The sequence below is a fragment of the Colobus angolensis genome, unplaced genomic scaffold, assembly GCF_000951035.1.
Source record: "Colobus angolensis palliatus isolate OR3802 unplaced genomic scaffold, Cang.pa_1.0 Scaffold151, whole genome shotgun sequence".
In the NCBI taxonomy this organism is placed as follows: Eukaryota; Metazoa; Chordata; class Mammalia; order Primates; family Cercopithecidae; genus Colobus; species Colobus angolensis.
The window spans coordinates 1,138,505-1,150,047 of NW_012114611.1; the positions used below are offsets into that span (position 1 = coordinate 1,138,505).

At 49.8% G+C, this 11,543-nt stretch overlaps 1 protein-coding gene across 1 annotated transcript in view; it reads left to right on the plus strand.

Annotated features, from left to right (window-relative positions):
• The window catches only part of NCKAP5L (NCK-associated protein 5-like), a 40,781-nt gene that overhangs the window by 508 nt on the left and 28,730 nt on the right, over positions 1–11,543 (plus strand). The window lies entirely within an intron of this gene.

The following is an 11,543-nucleotide window of genomic DNA, read 5'->3' on the forward strand; positions in this document are numbered from 1 at the left end:
GCTGCCCACCCCACCCAACCCGCATCCCACCGTCCGGGTGCCGCTTAGCGGTGCCGGGTTATTGCGGGGGGAGGGGCTCTCTCCCCAAAGCGCAGGCGCGGAGACGAGCCTGGGGCTCCCTTTCGCACTCCTTCCAGTCCCCGTGGCCTGGGGCGGTAGGGCCTGGGGAAGGCGGGGAGAGGCGGAAAGAGCGGGTCTCCTAGAGAACAGCCCTTCAGAGGCTTTGAGGGGCTGCGGGAAGGAAGAAGGACCTGGCGGGCTGCACGCTGAAGAGAAGCTAAGGGAGGGAGGAGGGTTGGTTGGGCAGGGAGCAGGGACAGGGCAGCGCCTGCAGAAAAGGCCCTCCGAGTGCTGGCTGCGGTGCCAGAAGAATGCAGAGAATTCATCTGTGCCCGACGCTCCCCTGGCTTAGCCCAACTAAGAAAGCGGCCGCCCGGATCCTAGCTCCCCTCTCCTTGTCCTGGGCCCAAGGCCCCGCGTTGTCTCCAGTCCTGGCATGGCCCCAAGGGCACAGAGGGCCCTCGCCTCCCACAGGCCTAGTTTTCTAGGCATCCTAGGGCTGGATCAGCCCGGTCTACCTAGTCTGTCCAGCTGCTACTTCTTAAAGGCCTGCCTTGCTGAGGAGCAAGGGATCTTGGGCTAAGTAGTTCTCTGGCTGTAGAGGCAATCCCTCCCTCCCACTTCTCCCGCTCTTTCATGGGTCCTCCTTATTAAGCCCAGTGGTCAGCCAGAGGAAGTAGCCCGGGCAGGGGTGGTCCTGGGGAGCAGTAGAAAGGGTGTCAATGCCTAACCGGTTTATGGTCAGTACTTTTGGGGAAAATGAACATAGCCCATTTGCCTTGTTGCAGACCCTCCCTTGCAGACATTACGCCATCTGGCTCTCTCAGACTCCTTGTGTGACAGGAATTCACTTCTCAAATTGGTCCCCCCATCTTCCTAAAAACAACCTGGGTTAGTGGGTTTCCTATCCCAAAGAAACCGTGTGTATTCCTGTCCGGGGAGATATTCCCAAGTTCAAGCTTGTTTTCAAAGGCTATGGTCTGTACATGAGGTGGCATCTTTCTCCAGCTCTGGCCCTCACGAAAAGAGTGAGGACCTGGAGGGGCAGGTGCCGTGGTTGGCAGGGAAGGATCTTCATGATAGGCCGGTGAAGACCTAAGTGTTTGGGGACCAAGCTGGTATCAATAAAGACAGAGTCAGAAGCTCTGGTCCCTACTTTTCCTAGCTTGCTGTATGACCTTGGCCGAGGCAGTTTGCTCTCTGGGGCTCAGTTTCCCCATCTTTAAAATTCAGTAGTTGGACTAGATAGCTCTAATATTCCCTTCCACTTTTGACATTGAATGGTTTCACTGATGGGTGAATCTATAGGGGAGAAAGGTCCTCTGGCAGAATGGTTCCATTTAGAGGGAGCTAAAGTGTTGGGTGTGCTTTAAATTGCAATTACTTAGGATTAGAACCCTGTGTAGAGAGAACAGATTCCCTTATTCTATGCCTGAGAGTAGACCTTGTCCCACACACCCCTGGTGCCTTGGGATATGAACTCCTGCTGGCTTGGGTTTGGCCCACCCATCACGCCTGTGGTGAGACATCCTGGCCCTTTGAAGAGGAGCTGAGAGAGGAGGAGCAGCCAAGGGCCAGCAGGGTAAGCAGATTCCCAGGAGACAGTTTAAGTCTCAGCTGTTGGGACTTGTTTTAGGATCTGGGCCAGGGAGCACAACACACTCACCCACCCGCCCTCTTATAGGAGGAAGGCAAGGAGGGCCCCACTGCTTTTGCCCATCCCATCCCCAGCCCTGCCCACCTCACTGCTGTACTCACATCCCCAGGTCCCAGGCAAGGAGCTAAGGAATCTTCCCCACTGCCCTCATCCAGCCCAGCCAGCCTCCCAGGCCCTGCCAAACCAGCCAGTGGCAGCAGTGAGGAGAAACTGCACCCACCCCACCTTTCCCAGCCCCTTCCCTCCCAGGGTAGGACTTCGTCAGGAGTTGGGCTCTCCAGGTTGGGACTTGCTTTCCAGCCCAAGAGCCAGAGGTCTTGAAGTTCTTCTTGTTTGTTTTCATCCTCGGTCTCCCAGTTGAAGGGGAATGTTGAAGGAGAGGTGGTGGTTAAGGAAGCCCTGGGTTTGCTCATGTAGGGGCACATTCTCCCTGCGTTGCTTTTCCCTCTGCTGGCTCTCCTGGGACTGGGAAGCCCTCTGCCCTGGGCCCTGCTGCCTATGAGGGTGAAGCTGCAGCAGGAGGTGTTTAGGTTAAACCCCAGGGAAGCCTTCCTTACTGCTGTGAGCCCTTGGAATGGATAATGGAAGCTCCCAGGGAGGTCAGTTTCCCAGAAAGTGGCTAATGCTGGAGTCCCTGTCAGACTGAAGGATGCAGCTGTTACTAGGCAGAGGCTGCTGTTCCCTCTTGGGGTGTGGCTCTGAGGCTGGCCAGCCAGAGGCCCCGTTAGAAGCAGGAGGAGAAAGGGCCCTTGCCTGACAGCCGAAGTGGGGTCCCTGACCCCATCATGCCTGAGTCACCAGAGCTGCATCTCTCAAAACAAGTGCCCTTTCTAGCCCCTGCTTCTCAGCCCCTCCCCCAATTCAACACTGCTCCCACCGTCTCCTTCGACAACCCTCACCCAAACCTGGCAGGTTCCCCGAGCCCCAGTCTGGCTGCATTAATGGACTGATTGGATTTTCTATACTTGGAGTTTGGGGTTTCTGATTGAACATGCAAATTTATGTAAATCAATCTGGGATCTGCCACTACATCAAAACAATACAGAGCATAGGTTGGAAGGAATCCTAGAGACAGTCTAGTCTAACGCCCTCGTGTTAAAAATGGGGAAACTGAAGTCCAGAGCGGGAAGTGATTCATGCGGTGGTGAGTGTCAGAGGCAGGCCTCCTGATTCTGCTCTGTAGTTTCACATGGTCCCATTCTGCCTTAATGTTTTATGCATGAGGTAGCCTGGCTAGATTTAAAGCAGAGAGGGCCAGTTCTTGAACCTGAGATAGCAGAAAGCTGGGCCCTCGGAGAGTCAGAGTGTTATCGCAGGACCCCCCAGGGGCTCTGGTCAGCTTTGTAACATGCTGAGGAAAAACAACTTCAAATCCCTGAGAACAAGACCCATAATATTTTCCCCCAAACACTGACCTGGAGGGTTGGAGGACAAGGTCATTGCTGCTGGTTGCTCTTGTAGTTTCTCGGGAACTTAGATTTTTTCTGTCCTGGCATCTGTCATAGTACCAGGCACGCAGCAGGCTGTGGATGGACCTACATATGCAATGCCTCCATCTTTGTTTACCCTTCCCTCCTAGTTTGAGTCTCTACTGGTTCCCTCTGTGGACACAGTGGGAAAAGGTCTTTGGTCTCTTAGGATGCTTTGCCCACCGTCCTCTGCCCTCTTGGAGGGCATACGCCAACTGGACCTCCCCGGCAGCTTTCTACAGCACTGGCCAGACAGGCCTTGCTGTAGGAAGGATCTCTTTATTTTAGGATCAGTACCAAGGATGCAAGGGGGCTTCAGAGATGGACTGGGGTTCCCAAGAAGCAGTCTCCCCCATTTCTTCACTCTTCTTGATCTGATCCGCCTACCTGGCTGTAAGGTGTTCCCCACTCCCACTTCATGGACTATGCCTGTGGCGTGGGGCTGTTCGGAGGGCTGAGCGCTCACTTACCCTGTGGCGCCTGGGCATACTGTAGAGATGTGGAGGTGCCTGAGGCAGCTGTCAGCCTGCTTTGTGATACTCTGGGAGGGTAGGGCATGGGCTCAAGAACAGAGGCCTTGACTCCCAGCCAGGGCTACTCACCAGGCCCTGCCGCAGCCTAGGTGGGGGCTTGGGACACATATCTGGGTCTTTCTTCACCTTCTCCCCAAACCCAAGTCTGGAGGACTCTGGAATGAGTGCCCCTGTCTTCAGCACCTTCCCAAAACACTACAGGTGTGGAACTGGCACCCTCACCCCCCTCCGCCTAGCAGCCCTCGGCACCTGTGTCTGTAGCTCTCTGTGAGGGGAAATCCTTCTCCTTGGGCCTCAGTTTCCCAGCCAGTGTTCCTGTATTAATTATGCATCACCATTGGGGTGCGGCACCTGCTCGATAATTACCATTTTCCCAGCTCTGGGAGTTACGCAGATGAAAGAGGAGGCCAGGCTGTTATTAAGGTGAATTATTGTTGCTGTTATTACCGATTTCTAAAACCCAGCAGCTGCTGAGAAGAACCCAGTCAGACACAGCACCCTGTACCTTATGCTGGTCCTTGAACTCTGGGAATTCTCCAATATTCACTATGCTTTTTTTTTCAAGTATAGATGTCTTAAAGGAGAGAAGACCCCATTCTGCTGCTCCTGTTGTTGCCTGCAGGGCTTGAGTGACAGGTGCTGCTTAGAACCTGTGGTCTGCATGTCTCCTCACTCTCATGTAGTTCAGCCTGAAATTGTCCCTGCCCATAGACACTCCGGTAAGCCAATGGTCAAGGTTTTTCTAGGCAGGGCTGTGAGGGGCCCTGGAACTCCTGGGGTGTGTCTCTGGGGTTCTCAACAGTTGCAATTCCCAGGGGCTGATTTACCTCACTCCCAGCTGGCTTGATGTGGGGGCTATAATCGGCCCTTCTATACAAGGATATGTTGAGACACCCCCAGAACCTGCCCACAGCAGCACCAGGCACTTCCAGGAGTCATTTACCCCACTGGCCCCAAACTTTCCCCTGCCCTCTGCCTCTGCCCCTGACCAGACTGTCCCCCTTCTGAGGGACCTAGAATAAATCCAACTCTTACCCAGGTGGAAGTGCCCATGACCAACTTCTGAATAGTGGTGTTACCATGCCCACACCACAGCCTGGGGTTAGGAGGGCCTCTCTGCTAACCCAGGGCAAGATGGCTGGAGAAGAAAGGATGTGAAGGCATCAGCAACCCTGGGTTAGAGGCCCCACGTTCATCTGACTGGCCGCCTCACCTGCTCCCTTGTCCTAGGGGCCTGGAAGAGGGTGGATGCCACAGCTGGGAGGAGCTTTAGAAATCAACTTGTTGAATAGTTTGATTCCTTCTAATATTTTTTGCAGTTTTGTTTTCTTTTTTCACCAGGTTTTATAAATTTAGTTTGAAAATTGAAATCTCTGCTGGGCACTGTGGCTCATGCCCAGCACTGTGGGAGGCCAAGGTGGGTGGGTCACTTGAGGTTAGGAGTTCAAGACCAGCCTAACTAAGACGGTGAAACCTCGTCTCTACCAAAAAATATAAAAACTAGCCAGGCGTGGTGGTGTGCACCTGTAGTCCCAGCTACTGGGGAGGCTGAGGTGGGAGGATCACTTGAACCCAGGAAGCAGAGGTTGCAGTGAGCAGAGATTGAGCTACCACATTCCAGCCTAGGCAACAGTGAGACCCGGGCGCGGTGGCTCAAGCCTGTAATCCCAGCACTTTGGGAGGCCGAGACGGGCGGATCACGAGGTCAGGAGATCGAGACCATCCTGGCTGACACGGTGAAACCCCGTCTCTACTAAAAAAAAAAATACAAAAACTAGCCAGGCGAGGTGGCAGGCGCCTGTAGTCCCAGCTACACGGGAGGCTGAGGCAGGAGAATGGCATGGACCCGGGAGGCGGAGCTTGCAGTGAGCTGAGATCCGGCCACTGCACTCCAGTCCGGGCGACAGAGTGAGACTCCGCCTCAAAAAAAAAAAAAAAAAAAATCTCGCTCCCACCTCCATCCCCTTTTCCACCATAATCATTTATTAGTTTCTTATATATCCCTTGAGTTTCCTTACACAATACCAAACACACACAAATATATATTCTTTTTTTTCATTCTTACCCAAAAATACAGCGTAGCGTGTCTACTGTATTTGTTGCCTTACCTATTAGCAGTACCTGGGTGTGCCTGGATTTCTCCTACACCTATGTCAGCTCTCCCGTTTCTGGCTGTCTTAGTCTGTTTGAGCTGCTATAACAACATACCATAAGCTAGGCAGCTTAGAAACAACAGAAATTTATTTTTCACAGCTCTAGAGGCTGGGAAGTCCAAGGTGAAGGCAAGGGCAGATTTGGTGTCTGGTGAGGGCCAGCTTTCTGATTCCTGGACAGAGGCTTCTTATTGTGTCCTCACATGGTGGAAGGGGTGAGGAATCTCACCAGGCCCCTTTTTATAAGAGCACTAATCCCCTTCATGAGGGCTCCACCTCCATGACCTATTTACGTCCCAAAGCACCACTGCCCCACCGCCCCGCAATAGCATTACCTTGGCTACTAGGATTTCAACATGTGGATTTGCGGGGATACAAGCATTCAGACCATAGCACTGGCCTTGATCACTCATCCCAGGGTTCCCCAGTTGGCCCCAAGTCATGAGCAGTGTTCATTCACCTTTGTATACCGAACTTCATTCAGATGTCAGGATTCAGGCCAAACTGGCCTCTGAGGAATTCTCAAGCCATATGAGCAGCCTATTTATTCAGCCAGCAGATTATTTAGAATTTACTGTGTGCTGGGTGCTGTGCTAATCTCTAGGGATAAGTGGTGATCAAAAAAGTCCACGTTAATTAAGTAATTAAACAGTTCTATAATTATAGCTGTGATAAGGGTTGCAAAGAAAGGACACGTGCTATAAGAGCAAGTGCTCCAAGGACTTGCCCCACCTAGTGGTAGGGGTGGCCCGTGCTGAGGCGCATGACATGGCACACATGCTGGGAGCAGGAGTCAGGCCAGGACTGCAGATGTGGGTACCTCGTGGCCTGGAATACTGGCTTTCTCAACTTGGCTTGAGTGGCTTCTCTTCTCACCACTCCCCCAGTCTGTGGGATGTCCTGGGTCCCTTGAGTTCTATTGTGTCCAAGACAGGAGACCCCCTTCTCTTCCAGATGGTGCTGATCATTCCTCTTCCCCTACCCGCATTGTATCACCTTCTATTTCCCCAGCTGTGAGCCTGCAGGCTCCTGAAGCTGGAGCCTTTCTTTCCACTCCAGGCTGAGGGGAAGTTGGGGGGTGGGGATGGGGGTTTGCTTCTTACTTCCTCTGTAGACAGCACCTCACTTCCTGTCCTCCAGGCTAGAAGAAGGCTAAAACTCTTGGCTTTGCCGCCCCTTCCTCTCTCCTCCCCCACTGCTTTCCTGGGAAGCCTGCAGGCCTTGAAGGAGCAAGGCAGCATCAAAGCCAGCAGTTTATCCCTGAAGGCCCTGCGGAGCTCCTTACCCCACCCCTATCCCGCACAGGGGACCTGGCTCCTCAGCTGCAGTCCTTTTCTAGATGGGATATTCTTCTCTCCTGTGCCCTGCAGGGGAGAGGAGTCAGAGGGCTGACCCCCATTTTACAGGAAGGAAACTGAGGCCCAGTGGGGTGCCAGCTTCACCTATGGTCATGTGGTTTGGCTGCATGAATCTCAGGAGCAGAATTCCAAAAGCCTGCCTCCTGTTTGTGATCACAAACAAGAGCAGAGCCCAGTGGGGGCCTGTGGGCAAACCAGAGCTGTTTTCTCCTCCCAGCGCAGAGCTGGCAGCTTGGGGTGTCACCTCTGGGCTCTGGCTGGATGGTGCCCACTAGCTGAGTACTGGAGTTGCTTGAATGCAGAAGGCATATTGGCTGGCCAGAGCCTATTCTTGTAGAAAGAAGCCAGGAGATTGGGAGGCTGGGCGCAGTGGCTCATGCCTGTAATCCCAGCACTTTGGGAGGCTGAGGTGGGTGGATCACAAGGTTAGGAGATCGAGATCATCCTGGCTAACACGGTGAAACACGGTCTCTACTAAAAATACAAAAATTAGCCAGGCGTGGTGGCACGCGCCTGTAGTCCCAGCCACTTGGGAGGCTGAGGCAGGAGAATCGCTTGAACCCGGGAGGTGGAGGTTGCAGTGAGCCAAGATCATGCCACTGCCTTCCAGCCTGGGTGACACAGCAAAACTCCATCTCAAAAAAAAAAAAAAAAAAAGCCAGGAGATAAAGTTTAGGGGATGGGCACTAGGAGCTGGAAGGGTCCTAGTGCCCAGCTCTCCTCCCCCTGCAGGTGCAGCCTCCCAGGCCCTATTAGCTCAGACCTGGGAGAAAATACTAATAGCTGATGTTTCAGTGGTCAGCTCTGCCATCACCTTCGTCATCACCTCCAGGAGCCTCTCTGCCTTGGTTCCTCCTGTGGGACCCAGCATGTGTCTCTGGTTATGCCCAGGATATTGAAAAGATGCAACTCCCTAATTCTGCCAGGGGGTAGGAGAGGAGTTAGTTATTGGCATGGGCCGGGGAGCAGGAAACAATCACCTTCAAATGTCCTTAGATCCAGCAGCACTGAGTCATTCTGGTTCCATATACACCCAGAGGTTTCTGCCTCCTCACTTCTGTTTCTGCCCTTCCTTCTGTGTGGAATGACACCCTTCCCTTTTCATTGTATGTAAACCCCACCTGTCTTTACCTTCTGTTCATTTGATGTCTCCAATTCTGAAAAACTCCAATATTTCTTTCCTGATTTTTAAAGTTCTTCAACAGACTCCTCTTATGGAACTTCCTTCATAGTACAGCTATCTATCCACATGTCTGTTTTCTTTTTTTCCCTTGAGGCAGAGTCTTGATATGTTGCCCAGACCGGTCCCGAACTCCTGGGCTCAAGCAATCCTCTGCTTCTACACATTCAGCTTTTTAGAATCCATATATAAGTGAGATCACGTGGTATTTTTCTGTGCCTGGCTTATTTCACGTAACATAGTGTTCTCCGAATTCATCCACGTTGTTACAAATGACAGGATTTCCTCCTTTTTTAGGGCTGAATAGTGTCCTATTATGTATATATAGTATCTTTTCCTTATCCATTCATCTACTGATGGATACTTAGGTTGGTTCCATATCTTGACTACAATGAATAAACATGGGAGTGCAGATATCTCTTCAACATCCTGATTTAATGGTAGTTCCATTTAAGGGTTTTTAATTTTTTTTTTTTTTTTTTTTGAGATGGAGTCTCGCCCTGTCGCCCAGGCTGGAGTGCAGTGGCAATCTCAGCTCACTGCAAGCTCTGCCTCCGGGGTTCAAGCAATTCTCCTGCCTTAGCCTCCCAAGTGGCTGGGACTACAGGCGCCCACCACCATGCCCGGCTAATTTTTTGTAGTTTTAGTAGAGACGGGGTTTCACCATGTAGCCAGAATGGTCTTGATCTCCCGACTTTGTGATCCGCCCACCTTAGCCTCCCAAAGTGCTGGGATTACAGGCGTGAGCCACCACGCCCAGCCTTTTTTTTTTTTTTTAAATACAGTCTTGTGTTGTCTAGGCTGGTCTTGAACTCCTGGACTCAAGTGATCCTCCTGCCTTGGCCTCCCAAAGTGTTAAGATTATAGGTGTGAGCCACTGGGTCTGGCCTAGTTTAAGTTTTTTGAGAAACTTCCATACCATTTACCATAGTAGCTATACTAATTTATATTCCCTCCAATGGTGTACAAGGGTTCCCTTTTCTCCACATCCTTGTCAACACTTATTATTTTGTCTTTTTTATAATATTCTAAATGTGTGAAGTAATATCTCATTGTGGTTTAAATTTACATTTCCCTGATGATTCGTGATATTGAGCATTTTTTCATATACCCACTGACCATTTGTATGTCTTTTAAGAAATGTCAGGCTCTGCACGGTGGCTCATGCCTATAATCCCAGCACTTTGGGAGGCTGAGGCAGGCAGATTGCTTGAGCCCAGGAGGTCGAGACTAGCCTGGGCAACATGGTCAAACCCTGTCTCTACAAAAAAAAATCCAAAAAATTAGTTGGACATGGTGATGCATGCCTATAGTCCCAGCTACTCGGGAGGCTGAGGTGGGAGGATCAGCTGAGCCCAGGAGTTTGAGGTTACAGTAAGCCATAATTGTACCACTGCAACCAACCTGCACTCCAGCCTAAGTGAATGAGATGTGTGGTTTACAAATATTTTCTACTATTTTGTTGATTGTCTCTTTAATCTGCTGTTTCCTTTGCTCTGCAGAAGCTTTTTAGTTTGATGTAATCTCCTTTTTGCCTGTGCTTTTGGGGTCATATCCAAAAAGTCATTGCCCAGACCAATGTCATGGAGTTTTTCCCCTGTATTTTACTTTATTCTAGTAGTTTTACAGTTTCTGGTCAGGTTTAAGGTTTTTTTTTTTTCAAGACAGAGTCTCACTCTGTAACCCAGGCCAGAGTGCAGCAGTGAGATTTCAGCTTACTACAACCTCCACTACCTCCTGGGTTCAAGAGATTCCTGTGCCTCTGCCTCCCAAGTAGCTGGAATTACAGGCATGAGCCACCACACCCAGCTAATTTTTGTATTTTTAGTAGAGAGGAGGTTTCACTATGTTGCCCAGGCTGGTCTCAAACTCCTGACCTCAAGTGATCTGCCTGCCTTGGCCTCCCATAGTGCTAGGATGATAGGCATGAGCACTGCGACCGGTCAGGTTTAAGTTTTTAATAGATTTTTAGTTGATTTTTGTATATGGTGTGAGATGAGGGTCTAATCTAATTTTACTCTTCTGCATGTGAATATCCAGTTTTCTCAATACTAATTACTAAGGAGACTGTCCTTTCCCTGTTGTGTGTTCTTGGCATCTTTGTCAGCGGTCAATTAACTGTAAACATGTGGATTTATTTCTGGTCTCTCTATTCTGAACCATTCATCTAGTGTCTGTTTTTATGCCAGTACCATGCTATTTTGATTACTATAGCTTTGTAGTAGGTTCTTCAAATCAGGTAGTGTAATGTCTCCAAGTTTATTCTTTTGCTCAAGAACAAACTTTTGCTCAGCTTATTTACCTGGCTGTACTCTAGGATGTGGTGTGATAGGTAGCACGGAGAATTTTGGATTCTCAGGGGTAGGTTCAATTCCTATATTCTAGAAATAAGAGGATTTTAACCTCTATTATTTACTCTATCAAAGTAATTCTTTTGTCAGATATATTGCTTTGGCTATTTGGGGTCTTTTACGGTTCCATATGCGTTTTAGGATTTTTTTCCTATTTCTATGAAAAATATAATTGATATCTTGATAGGGATTGCATTGAATCTGTAGATTGCTTTGGATATTTATGGACATTTTAAAAATATTAATTATTCCAATCCCTGACATGGGACATCTTTCCAGTTATTCATGTCAATTTCTTTTATCAGTGTTTTATAGTTTTTAGTGTAGAGATCATTCACCTCCTTGGTTAAACTTATTCTGGAATATTTTATTATTTTGTACTTTTTTAGGTAGTTCATTGTTAACATACAGAAAGACTACTGATTTTTTTTTCTTGCATGTCTTATGTCCCCTATAGACTGAAAGCTCCCAGAAGCCCAAGAGCTGACCCTTCTCTGAATTGCCCCCAGCTATATACCTAAGCAATGTGTTTCCTAGTGAGTTTGTCAGTCCAGAAATATCTGTAGAATGAATAGGTTAGTACTATTTGCCAGAGAGAGTCACTGAGGCCTAAGAGTGGGTTGAGAACTTTTTTTTTTTTTTGAGACGGACTCTCACTGTCACCCAGGCTGGAGTGCAGTGGCGTGATTTTGGCTCATCACAACCTCTGCCTCCCGGGTTCAAGCAATTCTCCTGCCTCAGCCTCCCGAGTAGCTGGGACCACAGGTGCTCACCACCACGCC